Source organism: Diceros bicornis, chromosome 27 (genome assembly GCF_020826845.1).
Source record: "Diceros bicornis minor isolate mBicDic1 chromosome 27, mDicBic1.mat.cur, whole genome shotgun sequence".
In the NCBI taxonomy this organism is placed as follows: domain Eukaryota; kingdom Metazoa; phylum Chordata; class Mammalia; order Perissodactyla; family Rhinocerotidae; genus Diceros; species Diceros bicornis.
Window position 1 is genome coordinate 30,317,307 of NC_080766.1, and position 27,696 is coordinate 30,345,002.

Here is a 27,696-nt window from a genome sequence, read left to right on the forward strand (position 1 = left end):
GCACACTGTTAGTTGACAGAACTAGTGTGACTTCAGAAGAAAGACCCAAAAAACTGTATTTATAATCACAGACTGAGGTTAGTGCTCAGAAGGAAACTAGTGTGTTGTAGAAATGCAACCAACAACTAAAAGTAGAATCTGATCCAGGCTGGCAGATCAGGCAAAGCCTCCTTAAATAGTTAAACTTAAGTGAAATCTGAGTGATAGTTGATGTTGACCCAGGAAAGGGCAGTGAGGTGGAGAGAGGGAATGAATGAGTGGGTGAAAAAGAATGAGCACATGCAGAAGCCAGAGGTGGGAATGAACATGGTGTGTCTGAGGAGTGAAGGAAGGTTCTGGAGGTTGGAGCCCAGAGTGCGAGGGAAAGAGTTGTGAAATGAGGCAGGAGAGGAAAGTACCGGCTGACTCTGAGGCGCACGGCGGGGGGGGGGGTGGGGGGCGTGGGGGTGGGGAGCTGTGAGTGGCAGCGGTGGCCGTGATGTGGGTAGACATGAAAATAGCCCTCTGGCTGCAGCAATGGAATATGGAAGTGAAGGGGGCCAGGACTCACAAGAGTGACAATGCAGCAGTGCTAACGCTGGCCCAAGAGAGGGAGTGTGGACCAGAGGAGAGAGGCCAGGAGGCAAGAGACTGGACTCAGGAGACAGGATCTAAACAGGGCTGAGCGTTGAGGTGAGTTGAATGGGGAGGGGATATTAAGGAAGAGGAAGTCACGGGTTGTTCTGACTTGAGTAACTGATTGTGTGGTAGTCTCTTCACTGAGGGAGAGAGCAGAGGCTGAGGATGGATTGGAGGGTAAACATGACCCAGATGCTATAACCCAGGAATAGAGGGATTGGGATCTGTCCAGATGGGTGCGCTGGAAGGAGAGAGAATGGCGAAGGAGTTTAGGTACCAGTAAATCACACAAACAACATGTCCCTGAGACAATGCCTGTACACAGTGAGGAGTTTAATAAAGGTGATTTCTCTTCCCCACCTGCATTCTCTCCTCTGTCTCACCCCTTCCTTCCTTCTTTCTTTTTTTTCGCTTCTTTCCGTCCTTTGCAGAATTTTATCCAAACTTGCTCAAGTTTAATTGCAGAAAGTCTCAAATTTTTCTACCTTAGGAATCTCTATGATCTTTTCTAGAAGTTTTGGTAAGGCTTTCTCCATATTTCAGTATAATTCAGTAATTTTTCTGAAAGACAAGCTACCTGGGGCAGCTGGCAGTTTGCCACAGTTTAAAAATAGTTTTATTTTAATGCATCTTTCACCCTGTGTTTTTGTATTTTGCTGCATCTTTTAACTATAAATAATTTATAGTGTGATTTTGGGCAAGTTACTTAACCTCCCTTTGTTTAATTTGAAAAATAGGTTAATAATCTGATAATACAATAATTGTGCCTTTCTAATGAGTTTTTTTGAGGATTAAATAAGTTAAAAGCTTGTAAAGTGCATTATAAGCATGCAATAAATGTTAGCTATTATTATTAGCTATTATTAGGGGATGGGGAAGAATAATGGACTGTGAGACCCAGAGATACAGCTAGAACTTAAACAACAGAGGTTAAACCTATGCTTGAGGTGAGGTAACACCAGTGTCTCTTGCAGTTTATGATGCATTCACATCATACAAAGGAAGTTTGGAAGTTTTTCTGTAGAGAGTGGAGTAGAGAATGGGTGTGCATGCTTGTATGGCAAGATGGAAGAATAAACTTGCGTTTCTACCCCTTTGTGTCTCTTTGGATGGCCTTCTCTTAGTGACGTGAGGAATGTTGATTCAGCTTAATAACAACAGTAATAAGAACCGGTGTTGAGTGCTTGCATAGCTCTTACAAAGTGGGAGCTAGGCACTTGCCAGTCCTTTACACACTTTGTCTCACTGGACTCCATAAGACCCCCGTCAGGTCCAGTCTATTCTCGTCTCATCTTAGCAATGAGAAAACTGAAATTGCATAGCTTACCCAAGGTTACGCCGATCATTAGTGCTGAAGCTGGGTTTGAATGCAAACATTCTGGCTTCAGAGCCAGACCTATATGAGCAACCTCCATCTCTCCAGTTTCACCTCCACTCCTAAAATTTTCCCAAATGCCCAAATTTTTGCACTTTCTTGAAGAAGAAAGCAATCATGTAGTCTTTCTTTTCTTTACTTTGAAAGAGGAGAGTTTAACCATGGAAGGTACTCGTTGGTTGAAACGATCTTTATGGACATGCCTAAAGCCGAGTTTCCATAGTTCTATGAATGAAAAAACGGATGAATTGAAAGAAGTTGAGAATGATGGAGGCGATCAACATAGTCGTGCTCTCAGATCACTGCCTGGTGGCTGGTCACTAGGAGCAGGAAAGACATCTAAATGAGGGAAGACAGAACAATCAGATTCCCACATTTCATATTTTGAAATTTATTTATTCCTTCAATAGAAGCAATTATGCACCTGCAGTGATCCAGGCACTGTACTATGTTATCATTCCAGAACCTCTGTCTTCAAGATGCGTGCAGCTTCACAGAGGAGGAATATAGGAAAAAGACTTCTCAAGTACACTGATAGAGATTTTTTTACAGAGCTGTATAAACATGTTGTGGCAACAGAGAGAATTCACACCTAGTGAAGTCTGGTTAGTACGAAAAGGTGAGTCAACCATGGTGTGGGGAGTGTGTACCACCTATCTGAGGACATATAGGCGGATTTGGGGGGCAAACAAATTATAAGCAATAAAAATAGAGGAATCAGTCTCTGGCTGAGAAGAATGAAGGGCAGGACAATTTTGAGGGGAAAGGAAGAGAGGGGCTGAGAGAAAGTCCTAATTCCATTGGATCGGTGTTCGATGCAGGAATGTCCTCTCTCTCCTGGGTCTCTTTAGACACAACAGATGTGGCATCATGACAACAACCCTGTAGTCAAACCTAACACATAAGACCAAGGCAGAACTACAGACAGAGTAGTCAGGGGATAGAGACAAAAGGATAGAAGGCTATGCATTTCTCATGACCATAGGCAGTGGTCTCTTGGCAAGCTCTAACTCCATTTTGACTCTGCAGTGACAGCTGCTGCCCCTTTTGTAACCACAGTGCTCAATGTGGATGTATGAGCAGGAGGTGTCCATCAATAGGCAATTGCAGGGGAGGTGGCTAGGAATGGAGCAGCCTCACATCAGTCAGCAAGAAGGAATATATACATATATCTCATGCTGACATACGAGAACAGAGATGCTGCCAAAGTCTAGCTTTTTTTTCCGTTGAGTTTTTCTTTATTTACTACGTTCCTTTGGCTTTATGAGTTTATGCTGTGTCTATAGTAAAATTCAGGACTTTGTCTTTCATTCATCAACATTTCTAAAAATGGGAGTGTTGATGAGTGATTTGTGGGTTTTCCTGGCTTGGCCTGGTTTCTGAGATGAATCTTCAGAGTCAGTTCATTTGGGCTACATGAAAGAAGCTCAATTGATAATGAGACAATTGTTCTAATTAGCTGAGCATTAAGAAGTAATTATCTCAGCCCACAGAGTGGGCTACCTTTGCCCTCATGCACAGGACTGGGCAGATGGTGGGTTCTGGGAGGTTTGAAGCTGATTTTCTTTGGAGTTTCAAACAGAATGTTTATTGAAAGTAAAGGGTTAGCTTTAAAACATTCATCCCTGCATTTATCAACCAGTGGTCTTCATGGGTCATTCAGAGAAGTGGCAGCCCAAGGCAGGAGAAGGAGCTGTAGGTACATGAGGGGTAGGTACACTCTTCTATCACCTGGTTTATAGAAACTCACTGGGCCATTTGATGCTGCTGATGTTCACAGTGCCACCCCTTTGCCCTCAGAAGAAATGAATATTTTCCTCAAGTGGACTGCTGCTCACTGGCCTCCTTTGTGCTGCTGTCCCCTCCCAGGTCTCCCTGTCCATTTCCTCCTCTCTCCGTCAGCCCTTGATCTATTCATTGTTTGCTGCTGTTGCTTTGTGAGACTCAGAGAAAGATCCTGTGCAGAAAGCAAGGTCTGGTACTCTGGGTGTAATGATATTTCTCCAACCTCATTACCATTTCAGCAAAACTTTTTTTTTTGAAAAAGCAAACACATCTGCAGACAGTTCTTCTAATGTGTCTGATATTTCTTTAATACATCCTTATAAATAAGTGTGTAAGCAGATAAAATAAGCCAGCCTGCTTTTCAGGCATGAATTTGGTAGGTTGTAAAATAAAAACAATCAAATGGCTTTAATAATCTTCTGGAATAAATTGATTTTCTTTCCCCTCGGCAAGTGGCTACGTCTACAGTGGCCTTCATATGGAGTCGCCACTTGGTAGGTCATTGGCTGCAAGGGCCAGTGTCATTGTCTCTGAAAACCCTTTCTCACACTGACAAATAAGAAGGAAAATGTAACAGAAGCTTCAAAGCTAGTATAATGAGGGTGACCTAGTTGAGAGAAGAGCTAAAGCATCTCCAGTGTAAAACCTTTTTAATTCCCACCAACGATAAGACGAATCATTTGGAGTCCTGAATACTTCCAATTAGCAAGTGAGAGACTCTGATTAAACAATCAGGCCCACTGCATGGCAGAGTGTGTTTTGGGTCTTTATTTTGATAAGTGGTTTTAAGTATTTATTATAATAATGTACAGTCTACAGACTAATGGGCTGTGGTGTGTCTTTTAACTGCGATAAAGTCTTCAGAAAATGAGACCTCATTGTAAGCACATGCAGTTAAATCTTGGTTGGAAAGTAAAATGAGGCCACTTTTTTTGATCACAATGATCGTGTTTTCTGATTAATGAAGTGAAAAATAGATCATTTTACTATATAGAAATTACAATACCCCGTACGTAACACCACGAACAAAAGGCATTAATTGCTATTAACGGCCTTGATGTCTATCCCGGAGCATCACATTTAATTGCTTTCTTCAGTTGCCTTATTCAATTATTTGGATTTCTCTTTCATGATGGAAGGACAACTCCCCAAATTTTATGGCTAGGTCTTCTAACGTCAGAACTGGAGTTCGATTTCCAAGGCGGCTGCTCCTGCTGTTTTGTTTTGTAATGTTAGAATCTCATCCACCACTCACTCCTCTTTGCTTCCTTTCTTCACAGGCCACAATCGGCTCACTGTTGAGGTTGGTGGGACAACATGCTGGTGCGTTCATGGATTTGCTCTGGTCATTATCACCTCAGCCAGTTTTATCTAACCTGTTGCCCTGGCATTGACTCAATACAGCTTGTGGATGAAGGTGCTCATGTGACAGGTGGTGAAGAACTCCTCAGTGGATGGTAACAATCTGCTAATGACCTTCTTAATTTGTAGACCCAAGCAGAACGAATGCGAAGGCAAATCTCTCAGCTTTGATGTGTTGGCTCAGACTGGGCAAGAGCCTTTGTAATTGATGTTATTAGTTCCTTGTTCAGGACGACAGGGAGGTTAAAATATCTGCCTCTCAGAAGTTCAACTATTTGAGGTCATTCTGGACGCAGCAAGTTCCTAAATAATATTCTGCTTTCTCTGTAGCTATTAAGATCCTTACTAGATTTTTTGAGTTCCTATAAATTACTATGGGCTCTGTAAACACTGGAGGGCTGGTTTTATTAACAGACTGTTGTATAGAGTGTTGCCAGGAAGAGTGATGCCTTCTTTACCACAACTGGGTCTTTGAATACAGACTGCTGCTCCTTGGCATCAGGTCCCTGCTATCCTGGAAGCTCTTCTTGATCTGGTGGGCCTTCTGTAAGAACTTCTCTTGCTTACCTACTTTGGCCTGCAGTGTTCAGCTCTCAAATTTTCATAGCTCTTCATCTCTGAAGACCTCAGTGAAGGTAATGCAATCCCCTGTGATGTCCAGAGACTTCCAGGGTGAGGCTCATATCTATCTACTTGTTCACTAAGATGTTGTTAGTGGTACCATCCCAGACATAGCTGGCTTTCCCTTGCTTCCTCTGCTGGACACTCACCTAATCCTGTAGTATTCTAGGGTTCTAGAGAAATTTGATCTAAAGGACACTCTTTGTCCCTAAGATTTCTTCCCCCAGATTCCTCTCGCTCTCCTCCTTAGGAAATGTGATCATATCATGCACAGGCACAAACCGTCCTCTTAAGGGACCTCATCCCTTAAAGCCCAGAGAGGGTCCAGCCTGGTCTGTCCTCTTTTCCGGTTTGGCCTCTTTGACCCTCCTGAGCTGAGGACTTTCTAATCTAAAAATTTAACCCCAGAGGGAGATGACACAAGAAAGACTGCAAGAATGCTTTTTATCCTTCTTTAAGACCCACACCCAGCACATTTTCTTCTGGTTGTTCTTTAGTTAGCAAAACTGCAGGTTAGTTATCTAAGTCACACTGTATGCCCTGGGTAGACATGCTTGCAAATGAAAATGTTATCTGTTCAAACAGACCTTTTAACTCATCTTTAGCAGGTTTTGTGATAGGATCTTTTTCTATCAGTCATATGGACAATTTGTACCATTTTACTGGTAGATTCTTGCCTGCTTCATCTTGGGACTTACTGTCTGCCTTTAGTACTTGGCTAACAAGAGATGAAGGTGTAAAAAGGTGTTCTGAGACCAATTCCAGTGTGTGTGTGTGTGTGTGTGTCTGTGTGTGTGTGTCTCTGTGTGTGTGTGTGTCTGTGTGGCAGTCTCTCCACACCAAGAAGAAGCAATTCTCAGACACCAGCTGGGTGTCCTACAATTCAGCTCAACTCTGATACTATCTACCTAGAGATAGAGTCAGTTCCCACAGGTTAAGGGCTCAGTCCTACAAGACTGCCCCCTCCCCGACTTCAGACACCAGTCACAAGTCCAGGTTGTCACCTGTGCTTGTGACAAACTGGCTATAGATTGGAGGTTCCCACAACCCCCTCCTTGGGTTCAATTAATTTTCTAGAGTGGCTCACGGAACTCGGAGAAACATTTTACTTACTAGATTACCGGTTTGTTGTAAAAGGATATAACTCAGGAACATTCAGATGGAAGAGATGCAAAGTATGTGGGAAGGGGCTTGTGGCTTCCATGTTCTCTCCAGGCACGCCACTCTCCCCGAATCTCCACATGTTCACTAACTTGGAAGCTCTCCAAACCCTGTCCTTATAGAGCCTTCATTACATAGACATGATTGATTAAATCTTTGGCCATTGGCTCTTGATTCAACCTCCAGCACATCTCCCTGCTCAGGAAGTCAGAGGAGTGAAGATAAAAGTTCTAATCCTCTAATCACGTGGTTGGCTCCCCTGGCAACCAGCCCCATCCTTTGGGTGTCTAGGGACATTCCAAAAGTCACCTCGTTAACACGAAAAAGACATATTTATCTCTTTCATCATTTAGGAAATTCCAAGGATTTTAGGAGCTCTGTGTCAGAAATGGGGACAAAGACCAAATACTTATTATAAATCACATGGAGCAGAGCCGAAGTTCTGACTTCGGGTTCATTAGAACAGGGCTCCAATTAGTTCAGTCCGTCATCCACAGGATAAAAATGTATATGTATATCCTATATCAATATCTACATGAATATATGGGTATAGAGATATATGTTTTTAATGTGTGTGCATACACTGGAGTTTGCAAAGAACTGGAATAGAAAAGTAAATGCCTATGGCGATTAATGAAACCCGAATTTTAAGTGGCTCCTCATTCTATATTTGCTGATGATATAAAATTGTCCCTTCTGGAGTAGAGAATGTAAACCTCTGGGCAGGCAAGAACCGCGAATTATCATTTTCCTTCTAATCCACGTCAATAAGAGATTCTAAAACTGTGCTTTCATAAGTTTACCACGCAAATGGTCACCAGGGATAGAACTGTTATAGATCCAGAATATTTATTTCACAGCAGCTGCTGCAAGACACATGCCTTCCGAGTTCAAGGGACAAGAATCTCCTCACCCTTACTACCCCCTCCCCATCAAGGTTCATTTCTTGAGAGTAGCTTACCCTCTGCCTTAGAAGCATGCAAAAGGGTTTCTTTCAATTATAAGAAATTTCAAATCTCTTTTCTGTTTCTTTTAGGGGCTCCTTAGAAAGTTTAACATACGCCATCTGGACTAGTGATAATAGGTATAAATTTGTGCATTATAATCTGGATGTCTTTTCAATTTTTTTGATGGTAGTGCCAGCAGTGTAGATCTACTTTTCCTTTTAATTTAATAAAAATGTATCTAGCAGGCTCTTCCTTTCCTTTTGGTAGAGAGTTTTAACTGTGTCATTATAGGCCCTTATTTTCCAAATAAAGCACAAAGAAAGAAAGAAAGCTTTAGTAGTTTTTCTTGTCAGTAGAATCTATCCCCTCTCCACCAATAACACTTAGCTGGAACCCGGTCTGTGTCATTCAATGACCTTTCCTTATGCTGTCCTCTGTTACAAGAAACTACATAGACAAGTTAATAGACAATTTACTTTTTGTTTACAAAAACAATTCAGTTGCCCAACACAGAACCGTGTTGTTGCTGGGGTGATTAGCAGGCAGGATGGATGAAGCTTAGAACATTATTCAGTGCCTACATGAAGGTCACATTCCCTGTGCTAGTTGAAGTATGCATGCAAATGAGGGCAATTGCTTTGCTCTTTCACTCTCCTCAAAAGAAAGGCTTTGTTAAATATGATAATTAGTCAGTTGGGAAGGTAAAATTTTCCTGCAAACAATATTGAAACATTTTAAATAAGTATTGTTATGGAAAAAGAGTCCACTCTCATTTAGTCAAGTAGTCTTTAACTAGAGACAAAATGAAAATGATTGTAAAAGCTGGTGCAAATGGAAATCAGGTCGGAATTCTTGATATTAATAATAATAATGAAGAATCCACTTATTGAGCTTCTTGATTTACCCAAAGATGAGCTTCGAGGTTTCAACAGCAAAGTAAAAAGAGTTTCAGAAAGAAATTAGATTTATGGCCGTGTATTCATATCTGTGAAAGAAAGTTCTAATAGCAGTGAACCGTGAGGTGGGAGAGAAGTGGTTGGAATTTAAAAATCAGCGTGGTTGCTTTATTTAATCACAATAATGAATCTCTCCCTTTGTCAACATATGGCTAGTCATCCTCTAGTTATCTCAATGATATCAGGCAGAGTGTGCCGTTGTTCCATGCTTGAAAAGTAAAAACAGTGGAACATTCAAACTGATTTAATCCTGAATGCCAACAGTGACAGAGGGACCACCTTCATGACAGAAATCTGGGTGGTTTTTACATCTTTCAAAAGGTTCAAATAATGCTATGTTTGTATTATCACATTTATGAGTTCCATCTAAAAAGTTTAACAGAGAATTGTATTTAAGTTAATCCTCTAGAGTTCTTATTAACTGTCTATTAAACAGAGGTAAAAACAAAACCACAGGGCCAAAATGGCGTCACTATGCTAAAGCCCGTGATACCAAAACCTGATCTAATTGCAGTTTCAACTTCTCCCAGAAATGTCATCATAATCAATCAGTCTGGAATTTTCTAGCCTTTTCTAGTCAAGCACTAGTAAGGTAATCTGTCACTTGGGCCCTCTCTATCCCCCAGAAGAAGAGGCAAATTGTGTGATAAAGACTCCTGCCTCTTCCTTCCCCCAAGAGGAGAAGACCTGACCTAAATATAATCCTTTCTTTTCTTTTGCTAACAGCTTCTTTGCTCCACTCTTCTCCCTATAAAAATCTTCCATTTTGTACAGAGAGCGCTTCTATCTGCTAGATGGGATGCTGCCCTATTTATGAATCACTTAATACAGCCAATTACATCTTCAAATTTACTTGGTTGAATTTTGTTTTTTAACAACAGTGTAGAAACTTCTGGAAGAGAGCTATTTATGCTCTATTTATGCACTGGCAAAAGTGAAATAAATTCCTGCCCAATCCCTCACACCTTCTCAAACAAATAAACACACAAACATTTAAAGACCACCAAACAAAGGCCAGAAAACTAAAACTAAGTCCCAAATATCTCACAGATAACATAGTTTTTTTTTTAAGGATCCAAGTAGCTGAATTGACAGGAGGTGTGTTTTAAATACTCTTCCTGAGTTTAGCAGCAGATTGTTAGCAACTTGTACATAGAGACACTTTTTTCCCCTTCTCATTATATTTCCAGAGTCTAGTAGAGGATCTTTCTTAAAATAGGCATGCTAAAGGAACACATGAATGATTGCATGAATGCATAATTTGGGAGGATTCTAGGGTTGGGGACACATCTCAAAGGAAGCGTTGGTATTTTTATGTGGGTGAGATGTGATTCAAAGGAACATCAAATGTTCTGTCCTAAGTGGAGCTAATAATAGCATCTCCTTCACCAGGTTTTGTGACGAATGTATATAAAGCTCTTAAAACCATGTCTTGCACATGGTAGAAACTATGTAAATGTTGCTTATTATTATTTTATTACATTGAAGGGGAAAAATTAACCCAAGTGTAATTTGCAGCCTGGAAGGGCATAGAAAGGGAGACCATGCAGTTCCTACTGTCAAGCAGATGGTGTCCACTGCATTTTGACTTTCCTGGGCCTGTGACATTTTTGCCTTGGAAGGCCCCTTCCTCTATTAAAAATAAAAATAAAAAAAAAAAATATATATATATGTATATAATGATTGTGTTGGTATAAAAAGGAATACAATCCAGGCTGGATTCATTATTATATATTTATTATTATATTCATATTTTTCTTTTGGTTTACAAAAATAAAATTAAAAAATTTTTGTAAGCCCCTAAAAGTTTTGTGGGCCCCAGGCACTATGTCTGCCATACCTGATGGATAAGTGGGCCCTGGGGACTAGGATGGGGCTGAGAGTGAGGTTGCTGGAGAGAGAGGTAGACCAGGAAGACAGTTCTTACGTGTAGTGGCTCAGAACCCAGGCTCTGAGTTTAATTCCAGGCTCTGCCATTTACCAACTTAGTGACTTTGCATAATTTATTTAATCTCCTTGAACTTTGGCTTCCTCATTTATAAAATGGGGTAAAAATAATAATACATACTCATAGGATTGCTTGTGAGGATTAAAATGAGATTATTCATATAAAGCACTTAGCATAGTTGCTAGTACATAATGAACATTCAATAAATGTGAGCTATTTTATTTTTAGCTTATGCCTTGGTGTATTTTAAGCATCAGTGTCTCCTCTCCACTCTACTCCCATTGCGCTCATTTTGGAGTAATTTTCAGCCTTATGTGGATTTGGGATCATGGCCAGGGTTTTCTATACGCTAGCAATGGTTCTTACCATTTTTCTGGAGTTTTGGAAGGTCAAAAGACATTAACGGTTTGATTCTAAAGCTCAGAGTGTTTACACATCTTCCTGGGGGCCTCGCCCTGCCCTTCCATCCTTCTATATCTTTGTATCATCCACAACACTCTACCCTGTGCTTTGTACCCAGAGGATGCTCATTAAGTGCTTGCTGTATTGACGTGACTAAGAGTGAGTGAGAGAACATTTGAAACAAGATGCTAAGAACACAGTGTTGCCTAACAAAGTTCTATGGCAATATGGAGTAGAGCGCTTGAGTACACTAGGAAAACACTATGCAGAAATCCTAGCATTTTGAGATTTTGAATTCAAACCTATGACTGCGACTGAACAGAAGGAGGAGACTATTCCACTATACCTCATCTTTGGGCAGAGGCTCCTCTGTCAACAGGTGCAAAATGTAGGAGCTGTCTGGAGGTTTAGTTCCTCATTTACGCTTCTTAGAAGATCTGTCCTCTTTCTGGAAATGTTGTCCATTTAATCCCACTATTTCTGTTAAAATACACATGGAGAGGAAAAAAGGATCAGTCATATAGATCATGAAAATCACCCTGGTGGCAAACAGAGTGAGGAACATCACAGCCAAATTGTCCTCACATCCAATAGCAGGGCATCACCTTGACAAGGAGACAAATCTCCACCCTGGAATTCATATGAAAAAACAAAAACGAGAGATAATTTAAAAAAAATTTAATTCAAGCAGTTTCACTTTTCCCTTTCACTGAAATTTTAGCCAGAACTAGTTCCAAGGAGGAAAATAATCACATTGGAATCATATAGTGGTGCAATTTACTTTCTTGAACGAAATTACCGAAAGTTAGCAAGTGGAAAAACAAAGGACGTCAATGATGATCAAACTCAATAGTCAGCTTTGGAGTAAGGAAGGGTTATTTGCAATCCTCTAATTTTTTAGATAGGGAGTTATGTTTGCTTTCAGTGTCTTGCAATTAACCTTGTACATTTTGCCCGTAGTTAAAAAATAAGGAGATCAGAATGTCATGGTTAGACTGCAAAAAGAAATCCCACTAGTGAGTGGGTATTCTTTCTGTCCTGCCATATCAGGTTCTGTTTTACCAAAAGTACAGAAATTTTAGATGTTTTAATGATGATTTAAAAAGACTGTCATTAATGTGACCGTGTTGTTGTCATCTTCCATGACACCACATTGACCTTGATTTTCTCCTCCTGTCTCATGGTTTCCCTTCGTCTTTGGCTGCCACTCATCTCTGCATAACCTTGAGCTATTGGGTTGCCTAAGCTCTCTTCTCCTCTCACTCCGTATGCTTTCCTCCAGAGTCTTATTCACTCTCACGCTTATGGCTCCTGAAACTTCATCTCTAGTCCAGACCTCTTTCTGGAGTCCCAACTACCATATCCAATTTTCTGCTTAACAACTCCATTTAGAATGTTTCCAGGCAACCGAAATTTAACCCAGTCCAAACTTGATTGATTATCTTCCCTCCTCTTCTTCTCCTTCAAAAACTACTCTTGTTCTAGTTATTCCTGTCTCAGGGAATGGGAATTACATCCTTCCATTTGTCAGACAATTGAGTGTCACCCTTGATCATTTCCTCTTCTTCATCCCACATCCAAACACCACTGGGTTGTTGGCTCTGCCTTCTAGATGTCTCTGTTGTCCATCTACTTGTCTTTCTCTCCACTGACACAATCCTATTCCATGCTACCATTGATTCTCTCCTAGATTACTGCAATGGCCTCATATTTGGACTCCTGGTAAACGTTTTCACCTCCCTCTTCTGTAAAGGAGACCATGCTGAAGTAGAATGATTTTTTTTCAAAACCTAGCTCTGTTCACGTCATTTCTTGACTCAAGACCTTCAGTAGCTTCTCATTACTCTTATGAAAAAGAACAAGTCCTTGCCATAACTTATGAGAACCCTCTACCTACCTAGACCCACTTCCCATGGAGCCTCGAATGGATACCCTCTACGATACTTGGTATGTGGGATGCCCAGTAGTCCTGCTTCCGCCAATTGTCCACCTTCATCAAATGGTCTTCTCTCCTTTGTTCACCTGCTGTAGTCATCGAGTCTTTGTTCATTTTCCTGAAGATGATATGTTGTTTTGCTTGAACATAGATGTTCCCATTGTTCACCTAACTACTGGTCACCTTTCACATCTTAACTTAACTAAAGGTGACTTGCCTGGTAGGACTTTTCTGAACTGCTTTTGTTTACTCCCTGTCACACCCTGTATTTCCCCACTTGGTGGAATTGTAACCAGAACTGTAATTATCTGTTTGCTGAAGTCTCCATGAGGGGAGAGACCATTTCTATCTCCAGAACTTAGAATCAGGTCAGGCACACAGCAGTAGCTCTGTAACTTTGTGAAATGAATGAAGGAATAAATGAATATATAACAGAAAGAAGATATATGGGATGAGTTTTGGGAAAGGCAAGTGAGCATTCTGTGCTTAAACATAAGGTCATCTGTATGTCTATATATTTCTTTGGTTTAATGGATGCCAAAATAACAATTTCCATTTTAGGGCAAGGAAATTATTGCAAGTCAGTCATGTCTAGTGGAATGAGTGTTTGTCTAGTTGTCAGGAGACCTGGATTAAATTGCCACTAATTAGCAGTAATCTTGGTTAAATCACAGAACATTTTTGCACCTTGGTATCCTAAATTTGAAATGGAAATAAAATAGTTACCACCTTACTATCTGAAATAAAATTATAATTATGACAATATTTAAAAAATGTAAAGGCAGCATATTAATAAAATTATCTTGGGGCAAGCCTATCACCAGTCACAATGTCTCTTTGCATTTCTTGTTGTAAAGGAAAATGGGAGCTGTCAGTCTTGCTTTTAGGCTAGTGTTTTTTAAAGTGTGTCTTATGGACCACCTCTTCCTTTGGATATGTGGGAGACAACTTGTTGGAAATTCAGATTTCTACAACTCCCCTGAAGATTTTCTGAATTAAAATCTCTAGTAATGGATTCCAGGGAAATCTACCTATCCATCCATCCATCCATCCATCCATCCATCCATCCATCCATCCATCCAACCATCCATCTATTATCTATCTATCTATCCGTCTAATATATCATCTCCATAAAAACTGCCAAAGTAATACTAGGGTACACTAAAATTTGAGAATCACTGTTTGCTTCCTTCACGCTGTTTCCCTTAGCTGGGAATACCTACGTTTGTCTTCTAAATATCTATAGGCTTCACATCTTTCAAGACTCATCCTAAGTCACTCACTTCATCTTGAAGCTTTTCCAGATCACTCCAGAAGTTCTCATTGAACTTCCTTTTGATGATATTTTAAGGCACTTAAAATTCACCAAATTTAGCACTTAACTATGCATGCTGGCATGTTTTGTGAACTAATTGTTCCTGTGCTAGTCTTACTCCTTCAAATAGATTGTAAGTTCCCTGAAGTGCAGAAATCTGGCTTATTCCATTTCCATATGCCCCCCAGTATCTGGCAAATATTGAGCTCAGAGTAAGTGTGCAAAAATTTGGAGGAAGAAGCCTGGGAGAGAGAGACCTTTCAGTAGATGGAGAATCTGTAAAATCCTCTTGTCCATTCTCCTCCCTGCTGCTGCCCTTGTTTTCACCAGATTTCATTAGACATCCACACAATATTTAAAACTGCCTGCTTAGCTCTTTATCACTCTAACAAAAACACTAACAGAACACAAATCTAGCTCCTGGTGGAGGGTCTGCAACTGCAGATTTACGGCATGTAGGAAGATTCCCAGGAGCTTTAGCAAAAGGTGCCTGATGTTGGGTGTTAGTTTTAGAGACTGATTATAAAAGTCATTTTCTGGTTGTGATTTTGTAATCTTACTTTCAGGAGCACTGTGGTCATTTCTGATAGGCTGGTCAATGTGCAACAGCCGCATCATGGTGTCTTTCCTCACCAATCATGATTTTTTTTTTTGCTTTGAGTTTTTGAAAACATATTGAAAGAAAAGATAAAATAGGATTTGTACTGGCTTGAGAAACAGATAAAAGAATACTTGCAAAAATCTGTTTCAAAGGGATTATAAGAAGAGGCCAAAAAGTCTTCTCTTTTCTTGTTTTAAAGATACTAAGACTTACCAAGGTATTCTGTTTAGGGCTGCTCTAGTAAAACAGATGAATACCCAGGACACTTGTTAAGTGTGTGTGTGTGTGTGTGTGTGTGTGTGTTGAAAATGTTTTACAGGAGAGGAACTGGAATGGCAAAGTCTGGGAACCAGCCAAATCCAACTGCCATCGCAATTTGTTATTTTGCTGTTGAGAAACCTCCTACAAGTAACAAGCTGGTGATTAAAATTTTAATCAGAAATTTTCTGTGTACCTGAGGGCCAGGTCATAGAATTTGCAGCCCAAGTATGTAGTTCCCATATAAATGACTTTGAATTAAAAGTTATAACGATAGAGTTACCTTCAATTTGTGAGATCTTGATTGTGTTTTCCTTTTTCTGATCTCCTTTTGATTTTAATCCTCATAACACTCCCATGAAGCAAGTAAGCAAGAATAACTGTCCTCAGGTAGAACCATAATCCATGCTATCATTCAAAATTTCTCCCAGGTGATTCATTTTGTAACATATTGCCAGGGCCATCTCTTCTTTCCTATGCCTACCTAGAAATACCAAGAATATATATAAAAACACACATCTTTTAATAACACTGTGTTATATTTGCAAGTTTAATTAATATAAAAGAATGCATGTTACATGCATCAAGTACAATTAGGGGTCTTTCTTGCCAGTCTCGGGGCAAATTATATGCTCCAGTGGTGCCTGACATTCATCTATGAAACTCAAAAGGCCCTCTTGAGATCTGGCCCAAGGTGACCTTCTGTCCCAGTCCACATAAAGAGACGTTGAAACTGCTTTTGCTAAACTAGAAGAGTAATCTCATATAGGGAGTGCAATGACACAAATATAATATCTGTGGACTGTAGGTAGCCATTGAGAATTCCTGGGGAATCTTTGTTTGCAAACCCACTCATTCCCATCCAGGAAACCTCAGGATGTGGGCTGCTTTATGGAGCAGTCTTCATGTTATTGTTGAGTACCCTGCATGTGCTACCTTGGGTTCATTCCCAAATATACTTTGACGTCTATTCATAAATTTATCTCTCTTGCCCTCGGACACTGTGTGCTCTGCTTCTTGGATGCAGGAAGAAAACTGTCTCTGAGGACCTGCTGTGTCTCCAATATTGCCAACCAGGGTTCCAGGTGCTTCTGCTGTGATCTGTGAGAGCCATGAAAGCTACACGTAGGGCTAGTAGCAGTGGTGCTCAGACAACTTTTGTCAACTCCTGATGCCCCAGCCACAATCACTTGCTGGCCCCGCTAGAGGGCCAGGAGTCCTTCAGGTGCTTCCTTGGACTCGAAATCCTTTTCTCCTTTCCCTTTTCCTGGGCTTCATAGAGTCTCATTGCTAGTCCCCATTTGTCGCCTAAAGGCCTTTGCCCACTCAGTCCCCAACCTGTCTTGTCTCATTGCATTCTTGTGCTGTAACTCTGTGACTCTCATCTTACAGTTAAAGAAGAAGCAAGACCCAGAGAGAATAGCATGTTAAGTTACAGAGCTGGGATTTTACTCAGGTCTGTCTAAAGCCAAAATCTATGCTTTTAACCACAGCTCCAGAAGATTATTTTTGTTTTAAGAAGATTGTCTCTTAAGAATGGTTGGGAGAGAGTGATAACCAAGGGGGAACATGGTGGAGGGAAACGCGCTTATTGTTGTTTGTTTTTTAGGTTGGAAGGAATTCAAATATGTTTTTGCTCCAGACAAGAACCAGAAAATAGAGGCTTGGTGTTAGTTAGAATGCTGAGTGAGTTAGGAGTTCTAGGACTCTAGAAAGACAAAATCCTTGCTTTGAGAATTCAGACATAAACTAGAACAATGGCTCAACTCTTCTCAACTTACAAATGGTTTGTTTTGTGTGTTGGTAGTCAAGGTAGAGGGAATTGAGTTGTAAAATGAGTGGTGGAGTAAAAATCTATTAGCTTTGAGTATAACCATAGTTGTCTAACTGGTGTCTTTAATATTAGCAAGCAGCATCCTAAGAAATACAGCCTTTAACTTTGAGGCATGTAAACAAAATGGTGGTGCAAGAGAGACCAGCTGAGTCCTGGGATTGTGCTCGGATAGCACTCAGATGTTTGTGGCTGAACGTGATACTTTTTCCCCCCAGTTTCTATTTGCCTGAGCTTTTATTTTATTTTATATTTTGGCTGAAGTAAGTGGAAGAACAGGTTGAGGATTCAGGAGTGGGATGGGGTTGTATTAGTTTTCTAGGGCTGCCACAAATACCAAAAAATTGGTGACTTAACAGAAATTTATTCTCTAACAGTTCTGGAGGCCAGAAGTCCCAACTCAAGGTGTCTTCAGGGTCACACTCCCTTCAAAAGCTCTAGGGGAGGAGCCTTCCTCACCTCTTCCAGCTTCCGGTGGACCCTGCTGTGGCAGCATCACTCCCATCTCCGCCTTTGTCTTCACACGGACTTTTTCTCTCCTGCGTCTGCAAAGACCTATAAAAGATCTATGTTCAAAAAGGCCATATTCACGGGTCCAGGAGGTTACAACTCGGACATATCTTTTTAGGGGATGCCATTCATCCCATTATGGGCAAAGACCTTTGGAGAGGAGAGAAGGAAGAAAATAGGAGTATGGGGGGGGGCGTATCCCCACCCCTTTACCAGAGTTTAAGCCAGAAGCTTAAGGACTTTTTGTGAATCTGAGCATGAGAAGAGAACTTTGGGGCTCAAGTAGAAAAGGTGACTGAGGGCCAACCCCGTGGCATAGTGGTTGAGTTCAGCAGGCTCCACTTCGGCGGCCTGGGTTCATGGGTTCGGATCCGAGGTGCGGACCTACACCACTTGTCAGCCATGCTGTGGTGGCGTCCCACGTACAAAATAGAGGAAGACTGGCAACAGATGTTAGCTCAGGGCAAATCTTCCTCACCAAAAATAAAACCAAAAAGGTGACTGAGATCATTACTGTAGAATCCTAGGCAGACTGGGACATTAGGATGGCCACTAGGTGAGCAATGTGGTACCCAGAGTTGCAGTGGGAATATCCTCAGCCCCTGTTCTCTCAGAGAGTCTGTAAGCCATGGAGTGATGCCTCCTCAAGACACATCTTTCAGCACAGGCAATGGATGGCAAGTGTGCCTAAAATAGAAGTCCACAAGCAGATTTGTGGAGGAATCCCTGAAATAACTTACAATGCTTTGACAGGTTCCCTTTGGTCTGGCCATTAAACAGATGAGAGCTAAGAGCTCTTGTGGTTTAGCTATTAATTTTAATAAAGCCACATTTGTTCTCCCATGCTGCAGAAGCCTGGGAGGGTCAGCTTATAAAGGTACAAGAGAAATTAAAAGTACGTGTGCTGACTGTGTGGAGAAGCATGCGTTGGGTTGCCACTGGTTGTGAGCTTGAAGCTTCATTTTGCCTCCTTTGGAAAATCAGGAGGAAACAGCCTCTGAAGCCTGGGATGAGAGCTGGTCCAAGCAGAGCTGTCAGGAGCCCTGGGACAATTTGGATGGTGGGAGAATTTGAGGGATTGATTGGGGGAAGAGGAAAAAAAAGTAGCAAAAAAAAAGGGAAAGTAGAAGATGATTTTAGAAATAGTAATATTACGTGATCTAAAAGGAGCACACATTCCTGTAAATGAGCACGCTAACGAATTGACAGCGAGTGTGGAGCACATCGGCAGGAAACACTGAGAGGTCTGTGTTCCTTGGGCTGGATGTTGGCCAGGAGAAGGAGAAGGAGCAAGGTCCACGGCTGACCAGCAAGTGTGGCTTTGTGAGTGGCTCTTCTCAAGACTGTGAGGAAGGGATGACGACTGAGGGAAAACCTTCCTGAACTGGGGACTAATGCCCCCATCAGGGCCTCATTCCCTCCCTGAACACTGCCCTCCTCCAGCTCCCCAGTGTCGGCACCCCTGACTGTATGCTTTATTCTTTCAAGCAGGAAAGAGATGAAGAAGTAATTGGCTTTGTTCAGTAGAAAAAATAGGAAACACCAGCACGGCCTTCTGGTTTGTTTTCTTAAAATCCCTGCTGTCACTTTTCAGAAGAGATCAACAAAAGGTCTATAGTTCCTACTGGGGTTCAGAAAAAGTTTTCTTGTGGGGACGAGTGAAATCGACTTGGCAGCTCATCAACCACCCTCTGCTCATACGGTAGAAAAAGAGGTCAGTACGCACCTCAGCTGGTTCAGTGAGCCACTTGGGGCCCCTTCAGATCCTGACTTAGGGTTACGGGCTCTGCTTCCTTCCTGTGGCAGTTGGTTGTGTTCAGGAATTGCCTTTTAAATGATGGAGGATGGGGCTCTATTATTTCCAAGACAATGCCCCTGGGAATAAAGAAGACCATTCACCGCAGGCCCTGCAGGGGGCAGCAGAGAGCAGGCGTAAGGCAGAGCTGCCTAGGCGGCTCTGGACCATTGCATCCCGCATTTCTGCATCCAGATGAAGGGAGCCTGGACAGCCCCCAAGGAGGACAATGTAGAGCAGAGCAGCAAAGGTTGGATAGACAGAGAACCTGTAGTCCCTCTGTCTTTGTAGCTGCCTCTGCTGCCTTCTGGAGGTTCTGAGATGTCCTCATATCCAAAAGCACCCAACACACTATCACAACAATTTATATACAGGATATCTCCTCCATCTGCCCTTGAGCTGCTCAAGGGCGGGGCCTTATTCCTCATCTTTACGTCTGCAGCCCCAAACACAATTCTAGGCACATGACAAATGCTCAACAAATATTTGTGGAATGAGAAAAGGGATGGATGAATTGGTAAGCTGTTTTAGGTTCCATCGTATTTCTTCATCATTTATGGTCAGAATTCTTTCAGATATCCATGGTACATCATAGTCAAGTTGGAAAGAAGGAATAAAAATGACCAACCCTCGATATCCTAAGAAAGGAGTGAGTTAGACCTGAGCATTTCAATGCCTTTTCACAACAAGGCAACTGGGCCATGGCATTATATTCTGATCTACCATTGAGGAGGGAAGGCTTCAGTGTGGTAAATGGAGAGAAGATATAACAACTCACAACTTTGCTATCCTATGTTCCTATGGTGTTGGTGATAATTGGTCAAATTCTGCCCATTTAAAATAGGAGGCACCTGATATATCTATGTCATAAATGGTCATCTGCAAAGCCACTCATCCCATTTTTCCCTGTGAAGAGGAGTGGGAGATGCTGTCACAGTGAATGGGATTACAGATTTTCACATATAAAGAGCTATCTCTGGCAAACAAGGCAAAGTATTCTTTTGCAAAGAAAGCTTAAAATGGATATAATGAAGACTTGTTTGGGGATGAACAATCAGAAGCTGTCAACTGCACCTCACGGTACAATTCATATTCCTTCCAGCAACCACGAGGTTTCCACTGGGTTGTCTCTCTGTGCTACCCTATGCAGGGCAAACACTGTGTATGTGGGAGAGAATGGGAACAGGTTACTTGAAATACTCAGAGTGTCCAGGACAACATTGACTTGGCATCCTGTCTTTTCCACACTACCCATTTTTAATATTCATTAAACCATCAATATTTCTCCTATGAAAATAAATTCTTTGGCTCTTCATTGATTGTGGAAAGCAGGAACACGGTTTTAAACTTTTCTTATTTTCCTGTAATTTTCTTTCCCTGAGAAAATCTGTTGGCACAGAACTATTCTCTGTCACACTTGTCATTTGCCATCATCCTCCTGCACATATCTGCCTCATTAACTCCGTATTTCTTTTGAGAACTCAGCTTGAGATTTTTTCCGTTCTTGCCTAACACCAGTTTATTTTTCTCTGATCACTATTATTATTTATTTAACCTAGAGTTATATTTTTAGATGCATTTTGTAGGAATGATGCTATAGTAGATAAAAACATATACTACCATATTCAAAAATCACAGACAACTCTTTAGGTGATGGTGAAACTAGAGATGCTCTTGACTTAACGTACTCAAAGTAGAAAAATAATGGGTGTGTTATACAATGTAGCCATTTTTATTAAGCAAATGGTGAAAGCAAAATTAGATATAACATTCTTTTTTTTTTTTTTTTAATTTTTATTTTTCCCCCAAATCCCCAGTAGATAGTTGTATGTCATAGTTGCACATCCCTCTAGTTGCTGTATGTGGGACGCGGCCTCAGCATGGCCGGAGAAGCGGTGCGTCGGTGCGAGCCCGGGATCCGAACCCGGGCTGCCAGCATCGGAGCGCACGCACTTAACCGCTAAGCCAGGGGGCCGGCCCTCTTTTTTTTTTTTTTTTTTCAGATATAACATTCTTAATAGTCTTCCAACAATGCTGAAAACGAGAGACTTGGGCATTTGCCAAGCTGTTGACATATCTTGCCCTTAGGCTTTCTTCATTAGTCATTTATAATGTCCATTTATATAGATCTTTTATTTTTTCTTGCTTGTAATTCAGCAACTGGAACCACCAAAGATTCTGTTCTTCAGAACACCAACTGGGTTTCTTTTCTACTCAATGGGCATAATGTTCTGAGAGATGAGGCATCTAGCATGGAAATGTGCCCTCTTTCTTTGTAGAAACTGTCTAAATTTGAAAATAACTTTTTTCAAGTAGTAATTTTTCATAGCAGAGACAAAAGTTCACCATCACTTATGGAGGATCAGGAGTAGGGAAAAGTGTGGGGTGTTATTTTCTTAAGGGATGGGAAGATGGTAAACCTTCCTGAAGATTTGCCATGTTCTTTCTTTCTCTCATTTTCAAAGGAAGAAGGCAATTTTGTTTAGTGGATGAAGGACCACAATGGCATTACTTTCGAGGCCTGGGTATGTTCCACATCAGTTCTATGGTGCTTTTCAGCAATCACTTCTGACTTTCTGCTCCTCAATGAAGAAATTGAGAAGTGAGGAGACTGAGAACTACTTTTCTCTTTAATTGGTGGAGTTGTACTCCCTGTCCTCTTTGGTGGAAAATCCATGCTGACACTATTCTACATGTGGCCAGAATTATGGGACCAGAGAATAATATAATTAATATACAGCTCAAAGGCAGAATAACCCTTCAACCATCCCAGACAGAGACAACTGCATCTTACATTTAAAGGGTAAGAAAAAGTAAATGCCATAGTGGGATGCCCACTATGACATAAATATGAGTGCTCCTTGGAAATACCTGGGAAGGAGCAACTTCCCCAAATTCACTAAATGGTGACTCAGGATCAAAACTCGCTGATGTCTCGGGCTGTGACTGTAACCACATTACGTGACTATGCATGTGCAAGAGTAGGAATTTTAAAAATCATAGCTGTTTTTGGCTATAGAAGTAAACTTTGATGAGATTGAGATTGACAGGCTCTCAAAATTTGTGGCCCTAAATCCCTGGCAGGTAGCATGTACTTGGCAAAATATTTGGAGTGTGATAACAAGTTTTCTTTGTTTGCTGTTTTTTTCTCTAGGTATTTCATCTTTTACCTTCTACTCCCTGTGATCCAATCAGATCATTGACTCTGGGTTTATTGCCTGAGGGGAGAGAAGGAAAGGTACATGTTTCAAAAGTCTAATACCTTAGGGAAATTCAGAGGATTTGAAACAAAATGCTGTGAAAAACACTGTCAGTTAGACTTTGCTGTATGACAAACTGCTCCCAAATTTAGTGACTAACACAAAAGCCATTTATCATTGCCCTAGTTCTGCTGATCTGAGCCAGGCTTGGCTGATTGAGTGGGCTCACTGACGGATTTGTGGTCAACTGGCAGTGGATGGCTGTGGTTGGCTGGGGGGATGCATGAACTTGGCTCTTTGCCTCCCATCATCCAGTGGATAGCCCTGGCTTTCTCAATGGTGGCAGTAGAGTACCAAGAGGGAGGGAAGATGCCTGCAATGCCTCCTTAGGCCTGCGTCAGAACGGGTACAATGTCACTTCTGCCACATTCTATCGGTCAAAGCAAGTCACAAGAGCATCCCAGATTTAAGGAGTAAAAAAGGAGCCTCCACTCTCGATGGGAGGAGCCATGAAGACACATTGCAAAGGGGCTACCTGCAGAGAGGCGAGCAGAATTGAAGGCATCTTTGCAATTTGCCACATGTATGATCGTGTACTGGAGAACACTGAAATCAAGAGCAGGATCTCACCATTCACTGCAGCTGCTCACACAACAGAGTACTGGTCTTACTTTTCCCATTCTGGGAACGGTAAGGAGCCAGAGGGTAAGTAACGATGGTAGTTCTTGGAACAATGCTTTTGGGGCAGAGTCCTAAGAAATATGCAAAACCCCAAATGAGTTTGTGGGACCAGAGAAGGAAGGGTGACCTGGGAAAGGAGAAGTCCCTAGAGAGGGGTTGACTGAAATGTGAAGCTAGGGGGATGGGCCATAGATACCTATAGAGATTCCTAGTTCCCAGCCAGCCACTTGAAGCAATGGAGTGAGTTCTGTGCCTGTAGTTGTGGCGGGGAACCAGCACTGAGTTACTGACCCCGACTGAGGCCGTGTGGATTGGAAAGGAAGCCATCTTGGAAGCTCCTGGATAGACCCCCTACAGAGAGACAGAGAGACCTCCTCTCTCCTCTTGTCCACCTCAACACTTGAGCACTAAGTAAGCCATCCCCCTCAACATAAACGTCAACAAGTAAGAGAGAAGACACATCCTGAGATTACATTTCTGCCATTCCCAACAAAATAGGAGCTCAAAAAAATTAAGGTGAAGTATAGAAAAAAATTTTAAAAGTACATATTTTTTTCAATGGTTGAATTTAGAGGCTGAGATTCAGCTCATTTCCTATACAGAAGAGAAGAGAATGCATATGCAAATTCCTAGGAGTTTTTAATGATTTTCTTATTCCCATTAAGATATTGGGAAAGGCCAATAGTGGGAAGCGCCTCATCAGGGGCTCTGGAGCAGTAGAAGTGGACATTCTGATGTGACTCGGTTCCTTGGCCATAAGAAAAGCTTCGTCGACCCAAGTTTGATTATTCTTCCATAGATTAATATATGGTGGCCAGCCGTGTAGAAGGCTGTTCATCTTACAGTACAAATAATGAAGTATTCGTGAAGGTTAATTTTATGTGACTTGACTGGGCTAAGGGATGCCCAGATAGCTGGTAAAACATTATTTCTGGGTGTGTCTCTGAGGATGTTTCTGGAAAAGATTAGCATTTGAATTGATAGACTGAGTAAAGAAGATCCACTGTCACCAATGCGGGTGGGCATATTCAATCTGTTGGGGGCCCAAATAGGACACAAAGGTGGAGGAAGAACAGACTCTCTCCTCTTGAGCTGGAACGTCCATTTTCTTCTGCCCTTGGATGTCAGAGCTCCTGGTTCTTAGACCTTCAGACACCAGCATTTATACAAGCAGGCCCCCCTGGTTCTCATGCTCTTGGACTCAACTGAATTATACCACTGACTTTCTGGTTCTCTGGCTTGCAGATGGCATATAGTGGCATATTTCAGCCTCTATAATCACATGAACAAATTCCCATAATAAATCTCCTCTTATATATCTATATATATCCTATTGGTTCTGTTTCTCTGGAGAACGCTGACTAATACTGTATACAACGCTAAAGTTGTATACAGTTGAAGTTCTAAAAAGTGTTATTCTAATTTTGGAAAGAGATCTTTGAACCATGGCTAAGGACAACTGTCATGATAGGGCGGGAATGGCGAGTACCAAATGCAAGTGGAGAAGGTTGCGATGAAGGGTCTCAGAGGGACCATGTTGGAAGTGATTTGTACTTTCAAGGTGAACTATGCTTCTGACCCAGAGACCAAGGATTTACAGAATGTGGAACTAGCACTGGAAATGTCGAGAATTTCTTGCTGTTTTTCATTGACTGGGAGCCAAAGTGTTTGTGTGTTGAGACTAGAGGCACTGCTGTTGAAGGGGAGAAAATGGAGCAGTAGATCAAAGAAACATTGATCAGATCTCCTACAAGAGGTGAAAGGTGGAGACATGCTAAGAGAAGTGCTTCTTATGGAGCCCAAGTTTTCTAGCTTCTTCCAGTTATTGAGTCTGATAAAGGGAGGTGGTGGCTTGAATTAACGAGAAGGAGTTACTGAGTTAAAAGCAAGGTCTTCGGGGTTTAGTAAAAATGAAGAGCTTGGTGAAGAATTGAATGCCTTAACAGGGTCCTTCAGGAAGCAATGGAAGAGCCAGACCCCTGGGCAATGAGGATGAGTGGAAAAAAGACCAAAATAAGCATTTTTATAGCTGTGAGAAAAACAAGCACATGGGAAGAGGATGTAGACACTGAGAAAAATCAGCATTAGTGTTTCATTCTCATGTGAAGTATTTAATTTCTTTAGGTCTCACTTTCACTATCTGTATAACGGAGATAATAACAGTACCAACCTCTCAGAGTTTTGGATTCATGTACAGCATTTAACATTGCACTAATCACTCGATAAATGTTACCTCTCGTCATTATTACCTGACACACTGAATAGTATCAGAAAATAGTGAAGGAGGTGGGGATTCAAGTCATCTTTCCTCTCTCCCTATTGCCTCAGTTGAAAAAGTTCTAACTAGTTAAGGATCTAGCCCCTAAGATTGATGTCACAGTGTGGAGAAGGAGGATAAAGGGATTTGGTGCTCCGTGGTGCTAGATAGACAATTAAACTCCCCGTTATTACACTGAGGTGGGCTCATTCGGTTAGCGAAGCCTGTTCTTATCTCTGTTAGGTGATTGTAAACTAGATTTCTTGAACATCCTAGTGGATGTCTTGGAAGAAGTAGGTAGTAACAATATCTCAAATTTGTTGAAGTATTTGGTAGGTGCCAGGCACTGTTCTAGTGTGGGCTAGGGTGAATTAACACTAACATTAACACAAAAAGTCCATGATGAACAAAATACCGAAATTTTAAGTACTGACAGGATCACTGAAAGTGCCGTGCTGAGCCATGTTGGAGCCTGAGGCAAAAGAAAAACTCAGTGATGCTGATCCTATCTTTATTTAAAATTTTATTTCATTCACTAAGGATTTTTTACGTTAATTGTGATTTTTTAAAATACACTGCATTCAAATGTTATTTATCTCGATTACTGAGTTTTGGCACTCAGTTAAATATTGTGCCCAAGGTGAGTGCCTCACCTTCCTTCCCCTCTTCTGCTGCTTCTGTGTGTGAGAATTTAAGAATTTATTTAACCCCTCCCAAACCCACTGTGGCAGGTCCTATCATTATCCACATCTTCACATGTGAAAACAACTGAAGCATAGGGAGGGTATGTATTAGTTTCCTATGGCTGCTCTAACAAATTACCACAAACTTGCTGACTTAAAACAACTGGGCAAAAGGGATGATTAGGCACATGTGTGTTGACGGATTGTAATTACTATTTGGGTGTTGAACATGACGTAATCTATGCAGAATAGAAGTATAATGATGTACACTGAAATTTATACAATGCTATAAACCAATGTTACGGCAATTAAAAAAAAATAACAACAACCCACATTCATTCTCTCACAGTTCTGGAGGTCAGAAGTCCAACATCAGTTTCACTGGGCTGAAATCAAGGTGCTGGCAGGGCTGTATTGCCTTGGAGCCTTGAAGGGAGAAGACTTTTTCTTGCTTTTCCAGCTTCTAGAGCTGCATTCTTTGCATTCCTTGGCTCAGTGCCCCTTCTTTTAGCATCAAAGCCAATGGTGTAGCATCTTGCCCCAGTAGACCCTGGCCTTCTTCTTCTGTTGTAGTCGGATCTCCCTCTGCCTCCTTCTTATGAGGACACTTGTGATTACATTTAGGACCCACCCAGATAATCCAGGACAATCTCCACCATCTCAAGGTCTGTCCCCTTAATCATATCTGCAAAGTCCCTTTTGCCATATAATGTGACATTCACAGGTTCTGATGATTATGACGTGGACCTCTTTGAGGGCCAGTAATCAACTGGACGGTAAGTGACAATGTGCAGGTCAGACTGAGGCAAACTGGCTTCTGCATCCTTTTGCTGGAGGCAGCTGATGTGTCCTTAGGCTGGGTGGTTGGCAAGGAGGAGGCTGCACAAATGAGCATCAATTTCAATCTCTTTAAGACTGAGAGAGATTGAATCTCTTTCAATCTCTCTACACTGTACTGTAGTCAGCATCAAGGGCAAGACAGTGGGAGTCCTCTTCATCCTTGTCCTACATACAAAATCCCACTTGGAAGACAGAGACAGTGCTTGGAGCCTTATTTATTTGACTCTTCCAGGTGACGAGACCTCATTTACGCCCTGAGCAGGAGAGGCAGGAAGTTTTAGTAACCAAGAGAAAATGGATGCCCAACCTTCATTCATCTCCATGTTTAACTTTCTTCCTATCTCTTAGGAAATTCTTCTTTTGATGTATCCTAAATCCTTACTGATTTAAGTCCTATTTTCTTTGGTTCTTTTCTTGGAAAGATGACAAAGAGTCACCTTCTGCTACCCGATAGCGTTTATGATTTCAATGACTAGGGAAATTTAACCAAGTTTGTCTTATTGTACTTAAATAAAAAGTTGTGGATGTGTGAGAAACACACTGTAATTTATTTGCTTTTGGATGTCAACATACATAGTGAGGATTATCTTTAATTTCTACCAGCAACTCTTTGT

At 41.4% G+C, this 27,696-nt stretch overlaps 1 long non-coding RNA gene across 1 annotated transcript in view; it reads left to right on the plus strand.

Annotated features, from left to right (window-relative positions):
- The first annotated feature begins 2,461 nt into the window (after nucleotides 1-2,461).
- Nucleotides 2,462-27,696, plus strand: part of LOC131392811 (uncharacterized) — a 49,379-nt gene continuing 24,144 nt past the window's right edge. Inside the window, exons 1-2 of the long non-coding RNA XR_009215788.1 lie at nucleotides 2,462-2,612; nucleotides 5,059-5,235. This is a non-coding gene — a long non-coding RNA (uncharacterized LOC131392811). The remainder of the gene's footprint in view (nucleotides 2,613-5,058; nucleotides 5,236-27,696) is intronic.